This window comes from Rhinoderma darwinii, chromosome 5 (assembly GCF_050947455.1).
Source record: "Rhinoderma darwinii isolate aRhiDar2 chromosome 5, aRhiDar2.hap1, whole genome shotgun sequence".
Taxonomy (NCBI): domain Eukaryota; kingdom Metazoa; phylum Chordata; class Amphibia; order Anura; family Rhinodermatidae; genus Rhinoderma; species Rhinoderma darwinii.
Window position 1 is genome coordinate 214087436 of NC_134691.1, and position 24512 is coordinate 214111947.

The 24512-nt window shown below is 48.3% G+C and overlaps 8 non-coding genes and 3 pseudogenes across 8 annotated transcripts; all 11 read right to left on the reverse strand.

The window, feature by feature from the left end:
- Positions 1 to 446: 446 nt before the first annotated feature.
- On the reverse strand, positions 447 to 637 carry LOC142653351 (U2 spliceosomal RNA). The gene has a single exon (XR_012848287.1). It is a non-coding gene; the product is annotated as a U2 spliceosomal RNA (small nuclear RNA).
- A 1282-nt stretch (positions 638 to 1919) lies between these two features.
- On the reverse strand, positions 1920 to 2110 carry LOC142653352 (U2 spliceosomal RNA). Its single transcript, XR_012848288.1, has one exon. It is a non-coding gene; the product is annotated as a U2 spliceosomal RNA (small nuclear RNA).
- Positions 2111 to 3392: 1282 nt separating this feature from the next.
- On the reverse strand, positions 3393 to 3583 carry LOC142653353 (U2 spliceosomal RNA). Its single transcript, XR_012848289.1, has one exon. It is a non-coding gene; the product is annotated as a U2 spliceosomal RNA (small nuclear RNA).
- Positions 3584 to 4865: 1282 nt separating this feature from the next.
- On the reverse strand, positions 4866 to 5057 carry LOC142653944 (U2 spliceosomal RNA). The gene has a single exon (XR_012848779.1). It is a non-coding gene; the product is annotated as a U2 spliceosomal RNA (small nuclear RNA).
- A 6835-nt stretch (positions 5058 to 11892) lies between these two features.
- On the reverse strand, positions 11893 to 12083 carry LOC142653354 (U2 spliceosomal RNA). The gene has a single exon (XR_012848290.1). It is a non-coding gene; the product is annotated as a U2 spliceosomal RNA (small nuclear RNA).
- Positions 12084 to 13365: 1282 nt separating this feature from the next.
- LOC142653355 (U2 spliceosomal RNA) lies at positions 13366 to 13556 on the reverse strand. Its single transcript, XR_012848291.1, has one exon. It is a non-coding gene; the product is annotated as a U2 spliceosomal RNA (small nuclear RNA).
- Positions 13557 to 14838: 1282 nt separating this feature from the next.
- On the reverse strand, positions 14839 to 15029 carry LOC142653357 (U2 spliceosomal RNA). The gene has a single exon (XR_012848293.1). It is a non-coding gene; the product is annotated as a U2 spliceosomal RNA (small nuclear RNA).
- Positions 15030 to 16311: 1282 nt separating this feature from the next.
- Positions 16312 to 16502, reverse strand: LOC142653358 (U2 spliceosomal RNA). Its single transcript, XR_012848294.1, has one exon. It is a non-coding gene; the product is annotated as a U2 spliceosomal RNA (small nuclear RNA).
- Positions 16503 to 17784: 1282 nt separating this feature from the next.
- LOC142654152 (U2 spliceosomal RNA) lies at positions 17785 to 17986 on the reverse strand (annotated as a pseudogene).
- Positions 17987 to 18749: 763 nt separating this feature from the next.
- On the reverse strand, positions 18750 to 18819 carry LOC142654743 (U2 spliceosomal RNA; annotated as a pseudogene).
- A 1282-nt stretch (positions 18820 to 20101) lies between these two features.
- On the reverse strand, positions 20102 to 20273 carry LOC142653806 (U2 spliceosomal RNA; annotated as a pseudogene).
- Between the last annotated feature and the right edge of the window lie 4239 nt (positions 20274 to 24512).

Sequence of the window (24512 nt, forward strand, 5' to 3'; positions counted from 1 at the left end):
AGTGTACACAGGTAGGTCCATTGTGGCGGGTAGGCGGCTGGCTGCTTTAATGGCTGTTTGCTGTTCCCCTACTCCACTCCACTCCACTATTTGACTGTGGTGCTGCATCAATCAGTGGCTGGCTCAGGTGCAGCTCTTTAACTTACCTAGGAGGGAGGGAGGGAGGGCGGAGAGAAGACAAGGAAGGTGAATGAGCTGTTCCAATGTGAAATGCCGGAAACACAGAAACACAGAAGACACACACACACACACACACAACAAGAGGTGGCAATGTATTCATTAATTGCATTTAATAAATGAGCTCATTATCACACATGACTGTACAAATGCATTGTCCAACAGGTGTTGAAATAATGGGATTAAAAGGGGAGATCCCTTCAGAAAGACAGAAACAATGGCAAAGAGAAAAAACACTTTTGGAATCTGATTTTAGTCAACACATAAGGGAAGGGTGCACCGGTCCTGGAAATACTGCAATACCAGGTCAATGCGTGGAGTGGACAGAGCAAGCTCTATTTCCATCTCCCTGTTCTAAAAATCCATTTAATATATGGTCCCCAGATAGGGGACGTATCAGATATTAAACTGATAAGAACAGATACTACACTTGATCTTAGCCAAAAGGCCGAGAAGCGATAACCCGAGCGGCCCTTGCCTTGCCCGAGCCTGTCCCATACTGCTGTTCACCCCTTGCAGCGATTCAGCCTACTCCTAGGCAATTCCATGGGGCCCTGCAGGCTCACACACATTTACAGCTACTAAGCGGGAGGTGAATAAAGGCCGGAGAGGAAGCCAGACAGGATTTGCTTCTTTTGCTTGCACCACAATGCAGTGCTGAAAGAGGAGGAATCTACATAAAAACGCCTTCCTGGCAACGCCCAAATGCCCTCCTGCCATGCAGATAAACACTGGCAGCGGCAGCAAGTGCATGCCCACAGCCACCCCTTGTTCCTTCACACCTTGTATCAGCTTTAATCCAGTCCTGTGCTGCCTGCTGAGCAGCACTGAACAACACTGCCTGGGCCCAGGCTTTTATCTCTGAGGCAGGCCCCATTATGATGTCAGAAAGCTGGCTCTGGAATCCTGAGGGCTCCACTATGACACGTGCAAAGTTCCGTCTGAACTTTATATAAGACTGTGAGGCTCAGTCAGTCACTCAGTGTTGCCTGAGAGGGCAACACTGCAACAGCCGGCCGCCAGGCTGTCTTTTTTTTGCACATTTATTTGCCTCCAGGAGGCCACAAGAGGGAGACAAGGGACTGCAAAATGGAAAATAGGCATCCACCAACTTTACAGACAACTTCTCTTTGCTCCTACAACCTCCATCCTTGCACAGTTTGTTATTCTTCCAGGTAACATAGTAACAAATCCAAATTGCTGCTCTCTTTGTAGGCAAGCAAGGGTTTGTTGCAACTGCAATTCTTACTTCTTCTTGAAATGTAGGGACGACAGTACATTCCATCACATCCACCTAGTGTACACAGGTAGGTCCATTGTGGCGGGTAGGCGGCTGGCTGCTTTAATGGCTGTTTGCTGTTCCCCTACTCCACTCCACTCCACTATTTGACTGTGGTGCTGCATCAATCAGTGGCTGGCTCAGGTGCAGCTCTTTAACTTACCTAGGAGGGAGGGAGGGAGGGCGGAGAGAAGACAAGGAAGGTGAATGAGCTGTTCCAATGTGAAATGCCGGAAACACAGAAACACAGAAGACACACACACACACACACACAACAAGAGGTGGCAATGTATTCATTAATTGCATTTAATAAATGAGCTCATTATCACACATGACTGTACAAATGCATTGTCCAACAGGTGTTGAAATAATGGGATTAAAAGGGGAGATCCCTTCAGAAAGACAGAAACAATGGCAAAGAGAAAAAACACTTTTGGAATCTGATTTTAGTCAACACATAAGGGAAGGGTGCACCGGTCCTGGAAATACTGCAATACCAGGTCAATGCGTGGAGTGGACAGAGCAAGCTCTATTTCCATCTCCCTGTTCTAAAAATCCATTTAATATATGGTCCCCAGATAGGGGACGTATCAGATATTAAACTGATAAGAACAGATACTACACTTGATCTTAGCCAAAAGGCCGAGAAGCGATAACCCGAGCGGCCCTTGCCTTGCCCGAGCCTGTCCCATACTGCTGTTCACCCCTTGCAGCGATTCAGCCTACTCCTAGGCAATTCCATGGGGCCCTGCAGGCTCACACACATTTACAGCTACTAAGCGGGAGGTGAATAAAGGCCGGAGAGGAAGCCAGACAGGATTTGCTTCTTTTGCTTGCACCACAATGCAGTGCTGAAAGAGGAGGAATCTACATAAAAACGCCTTCCTGGCAACGCCCAAATGCCCTCCTGCCATGCAGATAAACACTGGCAGCGGCAGCAAGTGCATGCCCACAGCCACCCCTTGTTCCTTCACACCTTGTATCAGCTTTAATCCAGTCCTGTGCTGCCTGCTGAGCAGCACTGAACAACACTGCCTGGGCCCAGGCTTTTATCTCTGAGGCAGGCCCCATTATGATGTCAGAAAGCTGGCTCTGGAATCCTGAGGGCTCCACTATGACACGTGCAAAGTTCCGTCTGAACTTTATATAAGACTGTGAGGCTCAGTCAGTCACTCAGTGTTGCCTGAGAGGGCAACACTGCAACAGCCGGCCGCCAGGCTGTCTTTTTTTTGCACATTTATTTGCCTCCAGGAGGCCACAAGAGGGAGACAAGGGACTGCAAAATGGAAAATAGGCATCCACCAACTTTACAGACAACTTCTCTTTGCTCCTACAACCTCCATCCTTGCACAGTTTGTTATTCTTCCAGGTAACATAGTAACAAATCCAAATTGCTGCTCTCTTTGTAGGCAAGCAAGGGTTTGTTGCAACTGCAATTCTTACTTCTTCTTGAAATGTAGGGACGACAGTACATTCCATCACATCCACCTAGTGTACACAGGTAGGTCCATTGTGGCGGGTAGGCGGCTGGCTGCTTTAATGGCTGTTTGCTGTTCCCCTACTCCACTCCACTCCACTATTTGACTGTGGTGCTGCATCAATCAGTGGCTGGCTCAGGTGCAGCTCTTTAACTTACCTAGGAGGGAGGGAGGGAGGGCGGAGAGAAGACAAGGAAGGTGAATGAGCTGTTCCAATGTGAAATGCCGGAAACACAGAAACACAGAAGACACACACACACACACACACAACAAGAGGTGGCAATGTATTCATTAATTGCATTTAATAAATGAGCTCATTATCACACATGACTGTACAAATGCATTGTCCAACAGGTGTTGAAATAATGGGATTAAAAGGGGAGATCCCTTCAGAAAGACAGAAACAATGGCAAAGAGAAAAAACACTTTTGGAATCTGATTTTAGTCAACACATAAGGGAAGGGTGCACCGGTCCTGGAAATACTGCAATACCAGGTCAATGCGTGGAGTGGACAGAGCAAGCTCTATTTCCATCTCCCTGTTCTAAAAATCCATTTAATATATGGTCCCCAGATAGGGGACGTATCAGATATTAAACTGATAAGAACAGATACTACACTTGATCTTAGCCAAAAGGCCGAGAAGCGATAACCCGAGCGGCCCTTGCCTTGCCCGAGCCTGTCCCATACTGCTGTTCACCCCTTGCAGCGATTCAGCCTACTCCTAGGCAATTCCATGGGGCCCTGCAGGCTCACACACATTTACAGCTACTAAGCGGGAGGTGAATAAAGGCCGGAGAGGAAGCCAGACAGGATTTGCTTCTTTTGCTTGCACCACAATGCAGTGCTGAAAGAGGAGGAATCTACATAAAAACGCCTTCCTGGCAACGCCCAAATGCCCTCCTGCCATGCAGATAAACACTGGCAGCGGCAGCAAGTGCATGCCCACAGCCACCCCTTGTTCCTTCACACCTTGTATCAGCTTTAATCCAGTCCTGTGCTGCCTGCTGAGCAGCACTGAACAACACTGCCTGGGCCCAGGCTTTTATCTCTGAGGCAGGCCCCATTATGATGTCAGAAAGCTGGCTCTGGAATCCTGAGGGCTCCACTATGACACGTGCAAAGTTCCGTCTGAACTTTATATAAGACTGTGAGGCTCAGTCAGTCACTCAGTGTTGCCTGAGAGGGCAACACTGCAACAGCCGGCCGCCAGGCTGTCTTTTTTTTGCACATTTATTTGCCTCCAGGAGGCCACAAGAGGGAGACAAGGGACTGCAAAATGGAAAATAGGCATCCACCAACTTTACAGACAACTTCTCTTTGCTCCTACAACCTCCATCCTTGCACAGTTTGTTATTCTTCCAGGTAACATAGTAACAAATCCAAATTGCTGCTCTCTTTGTAGGCAAGCAAGGGTTTGTTGCAACTGCAATTCTTACTTCTTCTTGAAATGTAGGGACGACAGTACATTCCATCACATCCACCTAGTGTACACAGGTAGGTCCATTGTGGCGGGTAGGCGGCTGGCTGCTTTAATGGCTGTTTGCTGTTCCCCTACTCCACTCCACTCCACTATTTGACTGTGGTGCTGCATCAATCAGTGGCTGGCTCAGGTGCAGCTCTTTAACTTACCTAGGAGGGAGGGAGGGAGGGCGGAGAGAAGACAAGGAAGGTGAATGAGCTGTTCCAATGTGAAATGCCGGAAACACAGAAACACAGAAGACACACACACACACACACACAACAAGAGGTGGCAATGTATTCATTAATTGCATTTAATAAATGAGCTCATTATCACACATGACTGTACAAATGCATTGTCCAACAGGTGTTGAAATAATGGGATTAAAAGGGGAGATCCCTTCAGAAAGACAGAAACAATGGCAAAGAGAAAAAACACTTTTGGAATCTGATTTTAGTCAACACATAAGGGAAGGGTGCACCGGTCCTGGAAATACTGCAATACCAGGTCAATGCGTGGAGTGGACAGAGCAAGCTCTATTTCCATCTCCCTGTTCTAAAAATCCATTTAATATATGGTCCCCAGATAGGGGACGTATCAGATATTAAACTGATAAGAACAGATAAGGTTTCAACAAAGTTTTTTATTGGCAAAAATAATATATTTTACAGACTTTTTTTTAAAATTGAAACCACAAGATAAAATCAACAGCATAATACATGAATATTCATACATTTAAATGAATACAAAAGTAATAATAATAAGACCATTAATACAGATGTTATAATAAAAGTACAGAACAATAGCAGGATAAAATTTATACAGGGCATAAAAGACATAAAAGAATAAAACCATTTTTATTTACAATGTTATGGTATTCCACATTTGCAAACACCACATGGATGTTGCTTCTTTTACCCCTAGCTGCTTTTTGTCCCTAAGATAATAAATATACATTTCACTTAGGGCATATTTCACACAATTTTTAACGTCAATAAAATCATGTTTAAAAAGCAGAATGTTCCTAACCTTCCAAATGGCATTCTTAAAACAGTTTAAAATGATCCAACAGACCATTTGCTGTTTAAAACTTGGGCAGTTAAAAAGACCATAAAACACGTATTCAAATTTAAGATCTTTAAGACCGCAGGCCCATTTCAGCAATGGGCCTACCTTCCTCCAAACCTCCTGTGCATATGGGCAGTTCCAAAACAGGTGCATTATCGTCTCGTCGTCACCACACCTGTCTCTCGGGCACTTGGCTCTCGCCACCAGTCCTCGCCTATGCTGGAATTCACGAGTAGGGAGGCACTGGTGAACGATTGCCCAGGCAAGGTCCTTGTGCACATTTGCCATAAATTTCCCGAAAACGTTCCGCCACACCACCTTGGACCTTGCCTGTGAGAAATTTGAAACTGCCAGTGTATCCTCCTGCCGCCTACAGGAGAGTGACACTTTTTTCTGGTCCCCCAATATGTCAGGCTCCAATTCTTGGAGACCTAGGAGCCTGACAGTTTTTTCGAGCACCGCATATTGTTTTGGGGGACACAGAAGCACAGGAGAATTCAAAGGGACACGAAACCATCGTTTAAAAATCATGCCCGTAGCGTACTTTAAAAAGTAGCTAAAAATACCATCAGAATTATACATTTTAAAACAGAAGCAAAAGTATTTAATGTAAAAGAAGTTAAAAAGGTTAGGAACATCTCTCCCGCCATTGTCCTTACATCTGTACATAAAATCACGTTTTAGTTTTTCCATTTTGGAACCCCATAAAAACATAAAACAGATCCTGGTCACTTTTTTAATATATAAAATTGTTGGAGGGAAAACCATAGCTACATAAAGCATTATGGGTAATAAAACAGATTTAATTATTAAAACTTTTCCCTCCATGGTGAGATTTCTCAAATTCCACATTAAAACCTTTTTTTCCATTTTGGCAATTACTGAATCCCAATTGGGTCTCCCATCGTTTTCTTGATTAAAAACAATTCCTAAAATTTTTATCTGATCCTGCTGCATGTTAACTCCTGGTGTCACAGAGGAATCCCATACACCAGTATAAAAACAGTCACACTTATCAACGTTTAATTTAAAACCAGAGGCTTCACAAAAAAAGCCGGTGTTCCTCAATGCCCGTCTCATAGAAGCGGCGTCTGGGCATAGGACGGTGGCGTCATCCATATAGCCTAGGATTTTTACCTGGTTCCCCCTTCCTCCAGGTATGGGCACGCCTCTGATGACTTTATCATCTCTTATTAGGGTGAACAGAGGTTCTATGGCACAAATAAAAAGGAGCGGAGACAACGGGCACCCCTGTTTCACCCCTGATAAAAGAGGAACACCTTTAGTTAAAAATCCGTTGATAGAAATTTGGCTAAAACAGGATCGATATAAAAGCTTAATACGTGTTAAAATAATTTCAGGAACAGCCATCTTTTTAAGAACCATAAAAAGATATTCATGGGAGACCCGGTCAAAAGCCTTCTCGAAATCTAAGGATAAAATAGCAAGGCTTTGACCCCTTTCTTTAAAATACCAAATGATGTCACGTAAAATATTCAGGGACTCAGTAATTGACCTCCCAGGTACCCCACATACCTGGTTTGGATGGATTAATTTATGAATAAAAGGTTTAAAACGGATTGTTATTAGTTTAGCTAAAATTTTACAATCAACGTTTAAAAGAGTAATAGGGCGCCAGTTTTTTAACTGGTCCCTCTCACCTTTTTTAAAAATTAAGGACACAATCCCCCTCCTCCAGGAAGGGGGCAGCTCTTCAGTAATAAAAACTTCCTTATACAATAAAAACATGTCATTCTTTAAAATTTCCCAAAAAGCATGATAAAATTCGATGGGCAGACCATCTTCCCCAGGAGCTTTCCCATTAGAAAAACTTTTAAAAGCAAATAAAAGTTCCTCCAAGGTAATATTACGGGATAAAACTTCCTGGTCTAAAATATCTAGCTTGGCATCAAGGGAATTAAGAACATGTTCTAAAAAGGAAGGATCAATATTTTTCTTGTTAAAAAGAGATTGGTAGAAATTAAAAGCAGAATTTAAAATGCCGACCATAGTGGTTTCTCCTTCAAGGTTTAAAATGACATCTCGTTTATCCATTACCTTTTTGAAGAAGAACCGGGAACACTTCTCGCCATCCTCGAGGTGCTTTACATGTGAATTAAAAATTATTTGTTTCCCTTTCTCTTCTATGGCATATTTTATTTCAGCTTTAAGATTTAAGATATCATCATCAACATCCATACCAATCTCCTTCAATTTAAAAAGTACATGTAAACGTTTATTAAGAACATAAAACCATTGTTTTTTCTCTTTTGCTTTCTTCTTACCTGCTCGAATAAAAAAAGCTCTGATTTTGGGTTTAATGCCCTCCCACCAGTGTAGCATAGGCTGACTGGGCGCTCTATGGGACTGCCAACACTGGTAGGTCCGCACAAACTCCTCTTTAATGATGGGGTCCTCCAGGAGTGTGGTGTTTAGTCTCCAGGGACCCCTACAAGCTTTTTGCTCTCCCTCTAGCTCCAGGTGCACTGAAAGGAGCTTGTGATCAGATAAAATATTTGTTAAAAGCAAACATTTTTTGGGAATAAAACTATTAGAAGTGAAAATAAAATCAATTCTGGAGCTCACTCTTCCATTGGACCAGGTGGGGCCTGGGTCCGCAGGCAAGAGTTCCCTCCAGCAATCTTTCAATTTAAAATCACCAATAAAATTCTTGAGCAGGTAAGAAGTACGGTCAATTTTTCGATTAAAATCCCCACCCTGGCGGTGTTCTCCATCTCGCACACAGTTAAAATCACCACCCACCAGCAGGGGGGTAGACCCAACACAAAACAATGGTAAAATCTCTAATAGTTCTGCCCTCTCCTGTTTGGTAGGAGGGGCATAAACGTTTAAAACACGAATTAAAGTTCCATTAAAAAGCAAATGTATTAAAATAGCTCTGCCGGGCATGATTTCAGTCACTGTTTGGATGGAGATAAAACGACCTCGGCAGAGCAATCCAACCCCCGCAGAGCGACAGTCATTTCCACCAGACCAGACTGAGGGGCCTAGTTTCCAGTCCATCTTTAAATCTTGATATTCCAAGTCATTAGGGATTCCACATTCTTGAAGCAGGCAAAGGTCAAAGTCCACAGTCTCTAAAAATGAAAATAAAGCAGTCCTGCGGACAGGGCTCTTTAGGGACCTCACATTTAGTGAGGCGACTTTGATAGGAACCAACATAGTCTTAGTTGAGGTCAGGGTCCGAACCAGAAGAGTCGTACTCGGAGATCAGCTGCGAGTCTGGACCCCCTTTTTGAGGGGTCAATAAATCTTGGATGTTGGTAGGGTCAGAGCCAGATACGTGGGCGGCTCCAACCCCCACACTGCTCTCATCCGAACTCCGATAGGCAGCTTTCCTCCGAACTCCGGACTCCTCTTCCTCTCGCTGTCTCTTTGCAGAATGGCTCCTATCCATCTCCTCGAAGTCGCTCTCACCCATCTCTGGCCCCTGGCTGAAGATATCGCTGATGTCCTTCCTGGGCAGCTGCACAGGGGCCTGTGAGGTCCCATCGCTCTTGGCAACCTTTGCCTGCTTACGGGGAGCCTTCATCGCAAGCCCCTCCACAACCGCAGTGGAGGAACTTTGCTCCGACCCCCCCGTTGACCGGAAATGGTCAAAACGAGGCTCCAATCCAGCATATTTTAGGGTTTTCTTAATGGAGCCCTCGTCTGACACAGAGTGTCTCCGCTCCATGCCCACACTCTTGGGACAGGCGTCAGGTCCTACTGCAGAACCTACGGAGCCACGACGCCTGTCGCTAACCACTGCCTCAACAGGGTCCACTGCAGGCGGAGCAGAGGACCTGTTTGCAGAGGTGCCGGTCAACTTATGTCCAGCAGAGTCAGAATTCCTCCTGCTCTGCCTGGACCCGGTGGAATCCCTATGGCCGTCCCTCGAGGCTGACATCGGTGGGCCCCCCGATGGAGCTGTGAAGGACTTTGGCCTGGACCCCTCAGTCGTCAATGCTCGTTTTGGGGCATTACCAGCGGCGTCTGCACATGTTGCAAACTGCCGCTCTGGCCCTGGTCTGGGTGGCCCAGATTTCGCTCTGCGGGGGCAATCTTTAAAAGCATGCCCAGTCATGCCGCACAGATTGCACAACACCTCGGAACTGCATTTTGCCGCTACGTGTCCAACCTGGCCACACCTGTTACACTGCACCACATGGGGCCGGTCACAATGTTCTCTGGTGTGGCCATATCTCAAGCAGTTCCGGCAGGCTATTGGCATCTGGGGGTAAAATAGGAATCCTCGATTCTTCCCAATGGCAAAGTTCTGGGGTGGGTGATGTAAGCCTCCAATGCCATTGGGATCCTGGCGGAACTTCACCCAATATTTTCTTTTGCCATTCCAGAAGCTCTGGGTGTTCAAGATTTTATGTGAGAAGCGGACCTCCCTGCAGTAACGACTGAGGAAGGTTTCAATGTCACACTCTGAGACAAATGGACTGAACATGCACATCACGAGCGGGACTTCTTCCTCCCCGTAGAGGAATAAAAAGTTCAGTCCATTTAGCCGCTCCTCACTCTGGTCCGCATCAGACAATCTTTTGTGCATGTTGTCGCAACATGCCGCGGCCGTAAAGGATACGGTGTACCGACCGCGGCTTTCCTGGTCGTTGAGACACAGGATGTCCGCCCGCTTGAGCCCCAGGAAGTCCAGCAGAATCACCTCCACAATGAAGCGAAGGTTCTTCCGCTGGCGATGGCCTTCTTCCACCTCGATGCGGACGGACTGGCGCAACCGGGTGTCCCCGGATGCAAATCCAAATGTATATGGCATTTTCAGTGCCTGGGGGCTAAGCCTGTCCCTTATAGCAGCAAGGGCTCAGATTCCACAATTAAGTGGAACCCTCCCCCAAGGCCAAGGATTAGGGTACCCCAGACACCTACGAAGCCCGATAAACGCCCTCGGAACGCTCTTAGAAAAACGCCTCAAGGCCGGTTGACCTCTTGGGTAAGGCGCGATCGCAACTCGTTGTCCGGGGGCTAAGCCCACTCCCCAAATAGCAGCAAGGGGGTGAAGTCTCTCTGTGAAAAGAGACGATCCCCCAAGGCCAAGGAGCAGGGTACCCCGGACACCTCCCAACAAAACCAGATGCAGAAATACTACACCTGATCTTGCCAAAAGGCCGAGAAGCGATAACCCGAGCGGCCCTTGCCTTGCCCGAGCCTGTCCCATACTGCTGTTCACCCCTTGCAGCGATTCAGCCTACTCCTAGGCAATTCCATGGGGCCCTGCAGGCTCACACACATTTACAGCTACTAAGCGGGAGGTGAATAAAGGCCGGAGAGGAAGCCAGACAGGATTTGCTTCTTTTGCTTGCACCACAATGCAGTGCTGAAAGAGGAGGAATCTACATAAAAACGCCTTCCTGGCAACGCCCAAATGCCCTCCTGCCATGCAGATAAACACTGGCAGCGGCAGCAAGTGCATGCCCACAGCCACCCCTTGTTCCTTCACACCTTGTATCAGCTTTAATCCAGTCCTGTGCTGCCTGCTGAGCAGCACTGAACAACACTGCCTGGGCCCAGGCTTTTATCTCTGAGGCAGGCCCCATTATGATGTCAGAAAGCTGGCTCTGGAATCCTGAGGGCTCCACTATGACACGTGCAAAGTTCCGTCTGAACTTTATATAAGACTGTGAGGCTCAGTCAGTCACTCAGTGTTGCCTGAGAGGGCAACACTGCAACAGCCGGCCGCCAGGCTGTCTTTTTTTTGCACATTTATTTGCCTCCAGGAGGCCACAAGAGGGAGACAAGGGACTGCAAAATGGAAAATAGGCATCCACCAACTTTACAGACAACTTCTCTTTGCTCCTACAACCTCCATCCTTGCACAGTTTGTTATTCTTCCAGGTAACATAGTAACAAATCCAAATTGCTGCTCTCTTTGTAGGCAAGCAAGGGTTTGTTGCAACTGCAATTCTTACTTCTTCTTGAAATGTAGGGACGACAGTACATTCCATCACATCCACCTAGTGTACACAGGTAGGTCCATTGTGGCGGGTAGGCGGCTGGCTGCTTTAATGGCTGTTTGCTGTTCCCCTACTCCACTCCACTCCACTATTTGACTGTGGTGCTGCATCAATCAGTGGCTGGCTCAGGTGCAGCTCTTTAACTTACCTAGGAGGGAGGGAGGGAGGGCGGAGAGAAGACAAGGAAGGTGAATGAGCTGTTCCAATGTGAAATGCCGGAAACACAGAAACACAGAAGACACACACACACACACACACAACAAGAGGTGGCAATGTATTCATTAATTGCATTTAATAAATGAGCTCATTATCACACATGACTGTACAAATGCATTGTCCAACAGGTGTTGAAATAATGGGATTAAAAGGGGAGATCCCTTCAGAAAGACAGAAACAATGGCAAAGAGAAAAAACACTTTTGGAATCTGATTTTAGTCAACACATAAGGGAAGGGTGCACCGGTCCTGGAAATACTGCAATACCAGGTCAATGCGTGGAGTGGACAGAGCAAGCTCTATTTCCATCTCCCTGTTCTAAAAATCCATTTAATATATGGTCCCCAGATAGGGGACGTATCAGATATTAAACTGATAAGAACAGATACTACACTTGATCTTAGCCAAAAGGCCGAGAAGCGATAACCCGAGCGGCCCTTGCCTTGCCCGAGCCTGTCCCATACTGCTGTTCACCCCTTGCAGCGATTCAGCCTACTCCTAGGCAATTCCATGGGGCCCTGCAGGCTCACACACATTTACAGCTACTAAGCGGGAGGTGAATAAAGGCCGGAGAGGAAGCCAGACAGGATTTGCTTCTTTTGCTTGCACCACAATGCAGTGCTGAAAGAGGAGGAATCTACATAAAAACGCCTTCCTGGCAACGCCCAAATGCCCTCCTGCCATGCAGATAAACACTGGCAGCGGCAGCAAGTGCATGCCCACAGCCACCCCTTGTTCCTTCACACCTTGTATCAGCTTTAATCCAGTCCTGTGCTGCCTGCTGAGCAGCACTGAACAACACTGCCTGGGCCCAGGCTTTTATCTCTGAGGCAGGCCCCATTATGATGTCAGAAAGCTGGCTCTGGAATCCTGAGGGCTCCACTATGACACGTGCAAAGTTCCGTCTGAACTTTATATAAGACTGTGAGGCTCAGTCAGTCACTCAGTGTTGCCTGAGAGGGCAACACTGCAACAGCCGGCCGCCAGGCTGTCTTTTTTTTGCACATTTATTTGCCTCCAGGAGGCCACAAGAGGGAGACAAGGGACTGCAAAATGGAAAATAGGCATCCACCAACTTTACAGACAACTTCTCTTTGCTCCTACAACCTCCATCCTTGCACAGTTTGTTATTCTTCCAGGTAACATAGTAACAAATCCAAATTGCTGCTCTCTTTGTAGGCAAGCAAGGGTTTGTTGCAACTGCAATTCTTACTTCTTCTTGAAATGTAGGGACGACAGTACATTCCATCACATCCACCTAGTGTACACAGGTAGGTCCATTGTGGCGGGTAGGCGGCTGGCTGCTTTAATGGCTGTTTGCTGTTCCCCTACTCCACTCCACTCCACTATTTGACTGTGGTGCTGCATCAATCAGTGGCTGGCTCAGGTGCAGCTCTTTAACTTACCTAGGAGGGAGGGAGGGAGGGCGGAGAGAAGACAAGGAAGGTGAATGAGCTGTTCCAATGTGAAATGCCGGAAACACAGAAACACAGAAGACACACACACACACACACACAACAAGAGGTGGCAATGTATTCATTAATTGCATTTAATAAATGAGCTCATTATCACACATGACTGTACAAATGCATTGTCCAACAGGTGTTGAAATAATGGGATTAAAAGGGGAGATCCCTTCAGAAAGACAGAAACAATGGCAAAGAGAAAAAACACTTTTGGAATCTGATTTTAGTCAACACATAAGGGAAGGGTGCACCGGTCCTGGAAATACTGCAATACCAGGTCAATGCGTGGAGTGGACAGAGCAAGCTCTATTTCCATCTCCCTGTTCTAAAAATCCATTTAATATATGGTCCCCAGATAGGGGACGTATCAGATATTAAACTGATAAGAACAGATACTACACTTGATCTTAGCCAAAAGGCCGAGAAGCGATAACCCGAGCGGCCCTTGCCTTGCCCGAGCCTGTCCCATACTGCTGTTCACCCCTTGCAGCGATTCAGCCTACTCCTAGGCAATTCCATGGGGCCCTGCAGGCTCACACACATTTACAGCTACTAAGCGGGAGGTGAATAAAGGCCGGAGAGGAAGCCAGACAGGATTTGCTTCTTTTGCTTGCACCACAATGCAGTGCTGAAAGAGGAGGAATCTACATAAAAACGCCTTCCTGGCAACGCCCAAATGCCCTCCTGCCATGCAGATAAACACTGGCAGCGGCAGCAAGTGCATGCCCACAGCCACCCCTTGTTCCTTCACACCTTGTATCAGCTTTAATCCAGTCCTGTGCTGCCTGCTGAGCAGCACTGAACAACACTGCCTGGGCCCAGGCTTTTATCTCTGAGGCAGGCCCCATTATGATGTCAGAAAGCTGGCTCTGGAATCCTGAGGGCTCCACTATGACACGTGCAAAGTTCCGTCTGAACTTTATATAAGACTGTGAGGCTCAGTCAGTCACTCAGTGTTGCCTGAGAGGGCAACACTGCAACAGCCGGCCGCCAGGCTGTCTTTTTTTTGCACATTTATTTGCCTCCAGGAGGCCACAAGAGGGAGACAAGGGACTGCAAAATGGAAAATAGGCATCCACCAACTTTACAGACAACTTCTCTTTGCTCCTACAACCTCCATCCTTGCACAGTTTGTTATTCTTCCAGGTAACATAGTAACAAATCCAAATTGCTGCTCTCTTTGTAGGCAAGCAAGGGTTTGTTGCAACTGCAATTCTTACTTCTTCTTGAAATGTAGGGACGACAGTACATTCCATCACATCCACCTAGTGTACACAGGTAGGTCCATTGTGGCGGGTAGGCGGCTGGCTGCTTTAATGGCTGTTTGCTGTTCCCCTACTCCACTCCACTCCACTATTTGACTGTGGTGCTGCATCAATCAGTGGCTGGCTCAGGTGCAGCTCTTTAACTTACCTAGGAGGGAGGGAGGGAGGGCGGAGAGAAGACAAGGAAGGTGAATGAGCTGTTCCAATGTGAAATGCCGGAAACACAGAAACACAGAAGACACACACACACACACACACAACAAGAGGTGGCAATGTATTCATTAATTGCATTTAATAAATGAGCTCATTATCACACATGACTGTACAAATGCATTGTCCAACAGGTGTTGAAATAATGGGATTAAAAGGGGAGATCCCTTCAGAAAGACAGAAACAATGGCAAAGAGAAAAAACACTTTTGGAATCTGATTTTAGTCAACACATAAGGGAAGGGTGCACCGGTCCTGGAAATACTGCAATACCAGGTCAATGCGTGGAGTGGACAGAGCAAGCTCTATTTCCATCTCCCTGTTCTAAAAATCCATTTAATATATGGTCCCCAGATAGGGGACGTATCAGATATTAAACTGATAAGAACAGATACTACACTTGATCTTAGCCAAAAGGCCGAGAAGCGATAACCCGAGCGGCCCTTGCCTTGCCCGAGCCTGTCCCATACTGCTGTTCACCCCTTGCAGCGATTCAGCCTACTCCTAGGCAATTCCATGGGGCCCTGCAGGCTCACACACATTTACAGCTACTAAGCGGGAGGTGAATAAAGGCCGGAGAGGAAGCCAGACAGGATTTGCTTCTTTTGCTTGCACCACAATGCAGTGCTGAAAGAGGAGGAATCTACATAAAAACGCCTTCCTGGCAACGCCCAAATGCCCTCCTGCCATGCAGATAAACACTGGCAGCGGCAGCAAGTGCATGCCCACAGCCACCCCTTGTTCCTTCACACCTTGTATCAGCTTTAATCCAGTCCTGTGCTGCCTGCTGAGCAGCACTGAACAACACTGCCTGGGCCCAGGCTTTTATCTCTGAGGCAGGCCCCATTATGATGTCAGAAAGCTGGCTCTGGAATCCTGAGGGCTCCACTATGACACGTGCAAAGTTCCGTCTGAACTTTATATAAGACTGTGAGGCTCAGTCAGTCACTCAGTGTTGCCTGAGAGGGCAACACTGCAACAGCCGGCCGCCAGGCTGTCTTTTTTTTGCACATTTATTTGCCTCCAGGAGGCCACAAGAGGGAGACAAGGGACTGCAAAATGGAAAATAGGCATCCACCAACTTTACAGACAACTTCTCTTTGCTCCTACAACCTCCATCCTTGCACAGTTTGTTATTCTTCCAGGTAACATAGTAACAAATCCAAATTGCTGCTCTCTTTGTAGGCAAGCAAGGGTTTGTTGCAACTGCAATTCTTACTTCTTCTTGAAATGTAGGGACGACAGTACATTCCATCACATCCACCTAGTGTACACAGGTAGGTCCATTGTGGCGGGTAGGCGGCTGGCTGCTTTAATGGCTGTTTGCTGTTCCCCTACTCCACTCCACTCCACTATTTGACTGTGGTGCTGCATCAATCAGTGGCTGGCTCAGGTGCAGCTCTTTAACTTACCTAGGAGGGAGGGAGGGAGGGCGGAGAGAAGACAAGGAAGGTGAATGAGCTGTTCCAATGTGAAATGCCGGAAACACAGAAACACAGAAGACACACACACACACACACACAACAAGAGGTGGCAATGTATTCATTAATTGCATTTAATAAATGAGCTCATTATCACACATGACTGTACAAATGCATTGTCCAACAGGTGTTGAAATAATGGGATTAAAAGGGGAGATCCCTTCAGAAAGACAGAAACAATGGCAAAGAGAAAAAACACTTTTGGAATCTGATTTTAGTCAACACATAAGGGAAGGGTGCACCGGTCCTGGAAATACTGCAATACCAGGTCAATGCGTGGAGTGGACAGAGCAAGCTCTATTTCCATCTCCCTGTTCTAAAAATCCATTTAATATATGGTCCCCAGATAGGGGACGTATCAGATATTAAACTGATAAGAACAGATACTACACTTGATCTTAGCCAAAAGGCCGAGAAGCGATAACCCGAGCGGCCCTTGCCTTGCCCGAGCCTGTCCCATACTGCTGTTCACCCCTTGCAGCGATTCAGCCTACTCCTAGGCAATTCCATGGGGCCCTGCAGGCTCACACACATTTACAGCTACTAAGCGGGAGGTGAATAAAGGCCGGAGAGGAAGCCAGACAGGATTTGCTTCTTTTGCTTGCACCACAATGCAGTGCTGAAAGAGGAGGAATCTACATAAAAACGCCTTCCTGGCAACGCCCAAATGCCCTCCTGCCATGCAGATAAACACTGGCAGCGGCAGCAAGTGCATGCCCACAGCCACCCCTTGTTCCTTCACACCTTGTATCAGCTTTAATCCAGTCCTGTGCTGCCTGCTGAGCAGCACTGAACAACACTGCCTGGGCCCAGGCTTTTATCTCTGAGGCAGGCCCCATTATGATGTCAGAAAGCTGGCTCTGGAATCCTGAGGGCTCCACTATGACACGTGCAAAGTTCCGTCTGAACTTTATATAAGACTGTGAGGCTCAGTCAGTCACTCAGTGTTGCCTGAGAGGGCAACACTGCAACAGCCGGCCGCCAGGCTGTCTTTTTTTTGCACATTTATTTGCCTCCAGGAGGCCACAAGAGGGAGACAAGGGACTGCAAAATGGAAAATAGGCATCCACCAACTTTACAGACAACTTCTCTTTGCTCCTACAACCTCCATCCTTGCACAGTTTGTTATTCTTCCAGGTAACATAGTAACAAATCCAAATTGCTGCTCTCTTTGTAGGCAAGCAAGGGTTTGTTGCAACTGCAATTCTTACTTCTTCTTGAAATGTAGGGACGACAGTACATTCCATCACATCCACCTAGTGTACACAGGTAGGTCCATTGTGGCGGGTAGGCGGCTGGCTGCTTTAATGGCTGTTTGCTGTTCCCCTACTCCACTCCACTCCACTATTTGACTGTTGTGCTGCATCAATCAGTGGCTGGCTCAGGTGCAGCTCTTTAACTTACCTAGGAGGGAGGGAGGGAGGGCGGAGAGAAGACAAGGAAGGTGAATGAGCTGTTCCAATGTGAAATGCCGGAAACACAGAAACACAGAAGACACACACACACACACACACAACAAGAGGTGGCAATGTATTCATTAATTGCATTTAATAAATGAGCTCATTATCACACATGACTGTACAAATGCATTGTCCAACAGGTGTTGAAATAATGGGATTAAAAGGGGAGATCCCTTCAGAAAGACAGAAACAATGGCAAAGAGAAAAAACACTTTTGGAATCTGATTTTAGTCAACACATAAGGGAAGGGTGCACCGGTCCTGGAAATACTGCAATACCAGGTCAATGCGTGGAGTGGACAGAGCAAGCTCTATTTCCATCTCCCTGTTCTAAAAATCCATTTAATATATGGTCCCCAGATAGGGGACGTATCAGATATTAAACTGATAAGAACAGATTTTTTTTTTATTGAAAGCCCGAGTCGTGCTTTCTATCACCCAAGTGCATAAAAAGTGCAGAGGTGCCACACAAAAAGTGCACAAGGATGCGGTCTATCGCAGCCCTTCTCTTAAAAGAGAGAGGCCCCGCATAACCATTCCCTGACCCTCCAAACCATAGGCCTAGAGGATCAAGGATCGATGGTCCCCCCTCGCCGAAGCTTAGGGAGACCCAAACACACTCCTAGGCTTCTACCTGGGCTGCCACCCCAGTGTCCACCTAGGAGCCTGCATCCTAGTTGCACCTCCCCTCCGAAGAAGGGAGGCCGGGTTGCAGGGGAAAAAGGAACCAGAAGGCCACACATTTTCCCCCTAGACCTCAGGAGGGTCCCAAAAGGGCACCGCATCCCAAAATCCTTGTGACAAACGTGACAAACACACAGTGAAAAACAAAATTAAATAAGTGGATGTGCGCTGTGATACAGCCTGGACATCCGCCAGGTATAAAAAAATTCCTCATCTCCCAGCCAGAAGGCCGGGAGAATAAAGGTGTGTGCTCATATAGCGTGAAAGAGAGTGCGTGCAAGTGTGCCTTCACTCAGTGGGATCCCACCCCCAGTGAGTTAGGGCACCCCAGGGTCACCAGCCCTGGGGCACATAGCAACTCGGGCTTCCAAACTACCCGGCCTAATGACCTCGATCCGGCGGTCGCCTGGTCACCTACAAATGGTACCTTTAAACCAAATGCGTACACCAGAGCGATGACCGTTGTGGTTCCCTGCCCTCACCTCGGCGTTCTGTCATCCCCCTACGATGGCCCACGTACCACCGGCAGGGATGATTACTAACCTCAGCTTGAGCAGGTACTACACTTGATCTTAGCCAAAAGGCCGAGAAGCAATAACCCGAGCGGCCCTTGCCTTGCCCGAGCCTGTCCCATACTGCTGTTCACCCCTTGCAGCGATTCAGCCTACTCCTAGGCAATTCCATGGGGCCCTGCAGGCTCACACACATTTACAGCTACTAAGCGGGAGGTGAATAAAGGCCGGAGAGGAAGCCAGACAGGATTTGCTTCTTTTGCTTGCACCACAATGCAGTGCTGAAAGAGGAGGAATCTACATAAAAACGCCTTCCTGGCAACGCCCAAATGCCCTCCTGCCATGCAGATAAACACTGGCAGCGGCAGCAAGTGCATGCCCACAGCCACCCCTTGTTCCTTCACACCTTGTATCAGCTTTAATCCAGTCCTGTGCTGCCTGCTGAGCAGCACTGAACAACACTGCCTGGGCCCAGGCTTTTATCTCTGAGGCAGGCCCCATTATGATGTCAGAAAGCTGGCTCTGGAATCCTGAGGGCTCCACTATGACACGTGCAAAGTTCCGTCTGAACTTTATATAAGACTGTGAGGCTCAGTCAGTCACTCAGTGTTGCCTGAGAGGGCAACACTGCAACAGCCGGCCGCCAGGCTGTCTTTTTTTTGCACATTTATTTGCCTCCAGGAGGCCACAAGAGGGAGACAAGGGACTGCAAAATGGAAAATAGGCATCCACCAACTTTACAGACAACTTCTCTTTGCTCCTACAACCTCCATCCTTGCACAGTTTGTTATTCTTCCAGGTAACATAGTAACAAATCCAAATTGCTGCTCTCTTTGTAGGCAAGCAAGGGTTTGTTGCAACTGCAATTCTTACTTCTTCTTGAAATGTAGGGACGACAGTACATTCCATCACATCCACCTAGTGTACACAGGTAGGTCCATTGTGGCGGGTAGGCGGCTGGCTGCTTTAATGGCTGTTTGCTGTTCCCCTACTCCACTCCACTCCACTATTTGACTGTGGTGCTGCATCAATCAGTGGCTGGCTCAGGTGCAGCTCTTTAACTTACCTAGGAGGGAGGGAGGGAGGGCGGAGAGAAGACAAGGAAGGTGAATGAGCTGTTCCAATGTGAAATGCCGGAAACACAGAAACACAGAAGACACACACACACACACACACAACAAGAGGTGGCAATGTATTCATTAATTGCATTTAATAAATGAGCTCATTATCACACATGACTGTACAAATGCATTGTCCAACAGGTGTTGAAATAATGGGATTAAAAGGGGAGATCCCTTCAGAAAGACAGAAACAATGGCAAAGAGAAAAAACACTTTTGGAATCTGATTTTAGTCAACACATAAGGGAAGGGTGCACCGGTCCTGGAAATACTGCAATACCAGGTCAATGCGTGGAGTGGACAGAGCAAGCTCTATTTCCATCTCCCTGTTCTAAAAATCCATTTAATATATGGTCCCCAGATAGGGGACGTATCAGATATTAAACTGATAAGAACAGATGCTTTATTGACAATCAATCGTCATCATACAAACATTACTGCGACGCAGCGCGAGCCATGAAGCAGCAAATAATAAATAATAACAGTCGTCAAACATAACATGACAGTATAATACACAGTACAGGCTAGCCTATGCTATACATTACACCACATGCTACACTAACATTCTTGCATTCACTAAAGCCAAACAACAAAGCATTACAGACAAGTGATGGGATAGGGGAGTGGGTAGGAGGGGATAGGGAAGCGGGAAATCACAGGCCCGAAGCTTTATTGAAAGACAACACACAAGAAGGGAGAGTGGGGGGAAGGGGAGTATCAGTCCTCTTCCTCATCGACGTCCGGGCTGTCCCAGGTGGAATAGTCTCTGAGCAGGCTGTGGATCAGCCTGCGGCAGTCCTGGACGGACACACTCTCTCTCCGCAAAATCAGACGATTCCTGGCGAACCATATAGCGTCCTTAAAACAGTTCATAAGGCGCCAGGCTTCCTGGATTGCTCCATCCGTGGTATTCCCAGGAAATAGTCCATAAAGTACCGAGCGGTACGACAGTCTGTTCCTGGGAACTGAGTCCTTGAGTTCGTGTTCCAAGGCTTTCAACAGACCCTGTGCAAAGGGGCACTGCCAGAAAATGTGCAAAGATGTTTCCTCCGTGAAGGGGCACCTGGGGCAGTACCGGGTCTTGCACAGGTTGCGGGCATGCATGAATGACCTAAGAGGCAGTCCTCCCTGGATGGCCATCCATGAAATGTCCTTGTGCCCGTTGGTCAACCTGCCAGATGACACGTTAGTCCAAACAGTCTCCAACGTGTCGGCATGAAGCCCTGGAACAAACTCCAGTGGGTCCTTTGCTCTGATGTGCTTGTGGATCGTCTTAGGTTTCCACAAGTCGGGCTTAAGACCCTCCAGTTGATGCTCCCTCACAAACCGGACGACATCTCCGTAGAACCAGGGAGCGTGCCAGTTGTAAGGGAAGGAGCTGTCCCACTTATCCCAGCCAAAACCTCGCCAGAGGGGAAGGAGGAAGTAGCGGGACATGGCCTTGCCCGCAGAGCCGTTTGCTGTCCTCAGAGTCCTACGAACACAGTCACATACAAAAGCGATCCGCAGCAGAGTGGGAATGTCGGGTATACCCTTCCCACCTTTGCGGGGCTCCTTGTACATAACAGTCCGCTTTACTCTGTCCATTTTCGAGCCCCAGATGAAGCGAAACACAGTCCTGGTAATGGCCCTCGAGACCGTTGCAAGAGGGGGCCATGCCTGTGCAGTGTATTGTAGCACAGGCAAGACTTCGTTACGCAGGACCATTGCTTTGCCCTCAATAGTGAGTTGTCTGAGGCTCCACAGTCCGATCCTTTGGTTGACTTTGGCCAAGCGTTCTTCCCACGACTTTAGGGCTGCACCTTCCTTACCGAACCAGACTCCCAGAATTTTGATGAAGTCCGGCTTGATAGTAAACGGGAAGGAGGCAGGAGAAGGCAGGTACCACTTTCCGAAGAGCATGGCTTCCGACTTCCCGCAGTTGACTTTTGCCCCTGAAGCGCGTCCGAACTCCTCACAGGTCTGGACGAGTGCAGTCACCGAACTCTGGTCGGCGCAGAAGACGGTCACGTCGTCCATGTACAGCGAGCATTTGACCTCGAAGTGTCCTGGACCTGGTGCGGTGATCCCTCTGATCTCTCCATTCTGCCGGATAGCCTCTGCGAAGAGCTCTATAACACAAACAAAAAGGAGAGGTGAAAGAGGACAGCCTTGTCTAACCCCCGACGATACAGGAAAGGGGTCAGTCTTCCAGCCGTTCACCAGCACCGAGCTGTAAATGTCGCAATACATCAGGTTAACATACAAACAGAACAACCTGCCAAGCCGCAGCCTACGCAGAGCCTTACCCATGAATTCGTGAGAGACCCGGTCAAAAGCCTTCTCCTGATCCAGACTGACCAGGGCCGCGTGTGTACGGCGGCTTTGCATGTAATGCACCGTGTCCCTCACCAGGGCAAGACTGTCGGCCACCCTACGGCCAGGAATGCCGCAGGTTTGGTCCGATCCGATGATCTGTCCGATGACAACCTTCAGTCTGTTGGTCAATACTTTGGCGAGGATCTTGTAGTCCACGTTCAGGAGAGAGATGGGACGCCAGTTTTTCAGGTCACATCTCTCCCCCTTCCGCTTATACAAGATCGTGATCATGCCTTCTCTCAAGGACGGTGGCATTCTACCCTCCACCACCATCTCCTCATAGAGCTCCAGCAGGTCCGGACAGATCAAGTCCCCCAGCGCTACATAGAGCTCTGCTGGGAGACCATCACTGCCCGGGGTCCTGCCGGGTCTGAAGGATTTAGCGGCAGAGAGCAGTTCCTCCACCGTCAGGGGTACGTCCATAGCCTCCGTACCTGCAGGATCAAGATGATTAGTGATACCTGACAGGAATTTATCGGCGGCTTCGGGGTCAGTGGTTTTCCGGGAGTAGAGGCTTCGGTAGTAGTCTGTGACGACTCCCATCACCTCCTTCTTCCCAGAATGCATGTTTCCGGTCTCATCTCGGAGTTCCTTCAGGGGCGTGTGGCCGGCATGGAGTTTCCTGAAAAAGAACGAGTTACATTTCTCACCCTTCTCCAGGTTCTCCACCTTGGAACGAAAGACAATTCGCTTGGATTCCTCCTCAAAGTGCCTTTTCAGGCCCTTTTTGGCTTCCTCCAGCTCCTTCCTGACGTCCCAGCCGCATTGAAGGAGGTCTTGCAGGGATCGCAGCTGACGCTGCATCTCTCTGAAGTCTCTCTTCCTCTCACACGCCTGTTGACGACTTTTTGCCTGAAAGAAACAACGAAATTCAACTTTAACATATTCCCACCAGTCACAGGTTTTGTCAAAGAAAACTTTATCATTCCTCCAAACAATATAGGCGTCTCTAAGTTCCGCCAGTACCTCTTCTCTTTCCAGCAGGGCACAATTCAGCTTCCAGGAGCCAGGGCCGGGAGGAAAACCGTGGCCGATGGCACCCTGGAAGAGAATGGCCCTGTGGTCAGAGAAGAAGCAGGGGACCATGGAGTGCCCATGCTGCTTGACTGCCCGGGAGGTGAACACAAAGTCAATCCGAGAACGAAGTGAGCCATCGGGTCGGCTCCATGAATAGTTCACAGAGCCGATCCCCATGGAGCCCACAACGTCCTGCAAGGATGCTTCGGTTACCATCTCGATAAGCAGTTTGGAACTGACATCCAGCTTGATTGAAGTGCCGGAACTTCGTCCATCCTCTTCGATGGGGCAGTTGAAGTCCCCGGCCATCACCACTGCCCTAGTGGTGGCGAGCTGGGTCCGCAGGGTCTGGAATAGTTCCAGGCGCTCAGCCTTCATAGGGGGAGCGTACACGTTGATGAGCCTAATCGGCTCTCCCGCCCAGGAACCGTCTACGACCAACAAGCGGCCGCAGACGAGCTCCTGGACAGAGTCAACAGTAAATACGCTTCCCCTAATCAGGATGGCAACCCCTGCAGACTTACAGTCGCCCCCACCAGACCAGTAGGACGGGCCATGGGTCCACTGCCTGGCCAGATGATGGTATGACCTGGAAGAGGGGAGAGTACATTCCTGCAGCATAAATACATCACTCGACTGCTTGGAAAGAAAAGTTAGCACCATCTGACATCTAGTCCTATCTCTAACACTCCTCACATTGAGGCTAAAGATGTTAAGTTTAGCAGCCATGGGGGAGAATAAAGAAGGTTAGTGCAAACGATACACCTTAGTTACCAGTCCGGTCGGGCGGATCCTCCTCTCTGGAGCCTGGCGGGTCCGGAAGATCCAGCAGGCCCTCTGACAAAAATTGTTCCAGGATTGTAGCCACCTGGATGTCTGTTGTGAAGTCGATGACCTCAGGTTCAGACACGAGTTCCTCCACCATCTGCTCCATTTCCTCCTGCTGCGCAAGGGAATCTTCGCAGATTTCCACGACTTGTCTCTTTGAGGACTCAGCAGCTGGGCTGTCCCTCACCTTTCTCTTCCTCTGGATGGCACCTGAGGAGACAAGAGGGGGAAAATCCTCCAGGGAGAGGACTCCAGCAGCTGGAGGGGAAGATGTTAGTGCTGCTGGAGCTGGGGAGAAGGGAGGCTGGGTTGGGAGAGGTGCAGGTGACAGGACCACTGAGATGGGTGGGTAGGAGAAGGTGAGAGCCTCAGTGGGGGTGACAGGGGTTGGGGACGGGGGGGTGGGGAGGGCCGGGCGAGGGAGGGTGGGAAGGGTAGGGCGAGGGAGGGCCGG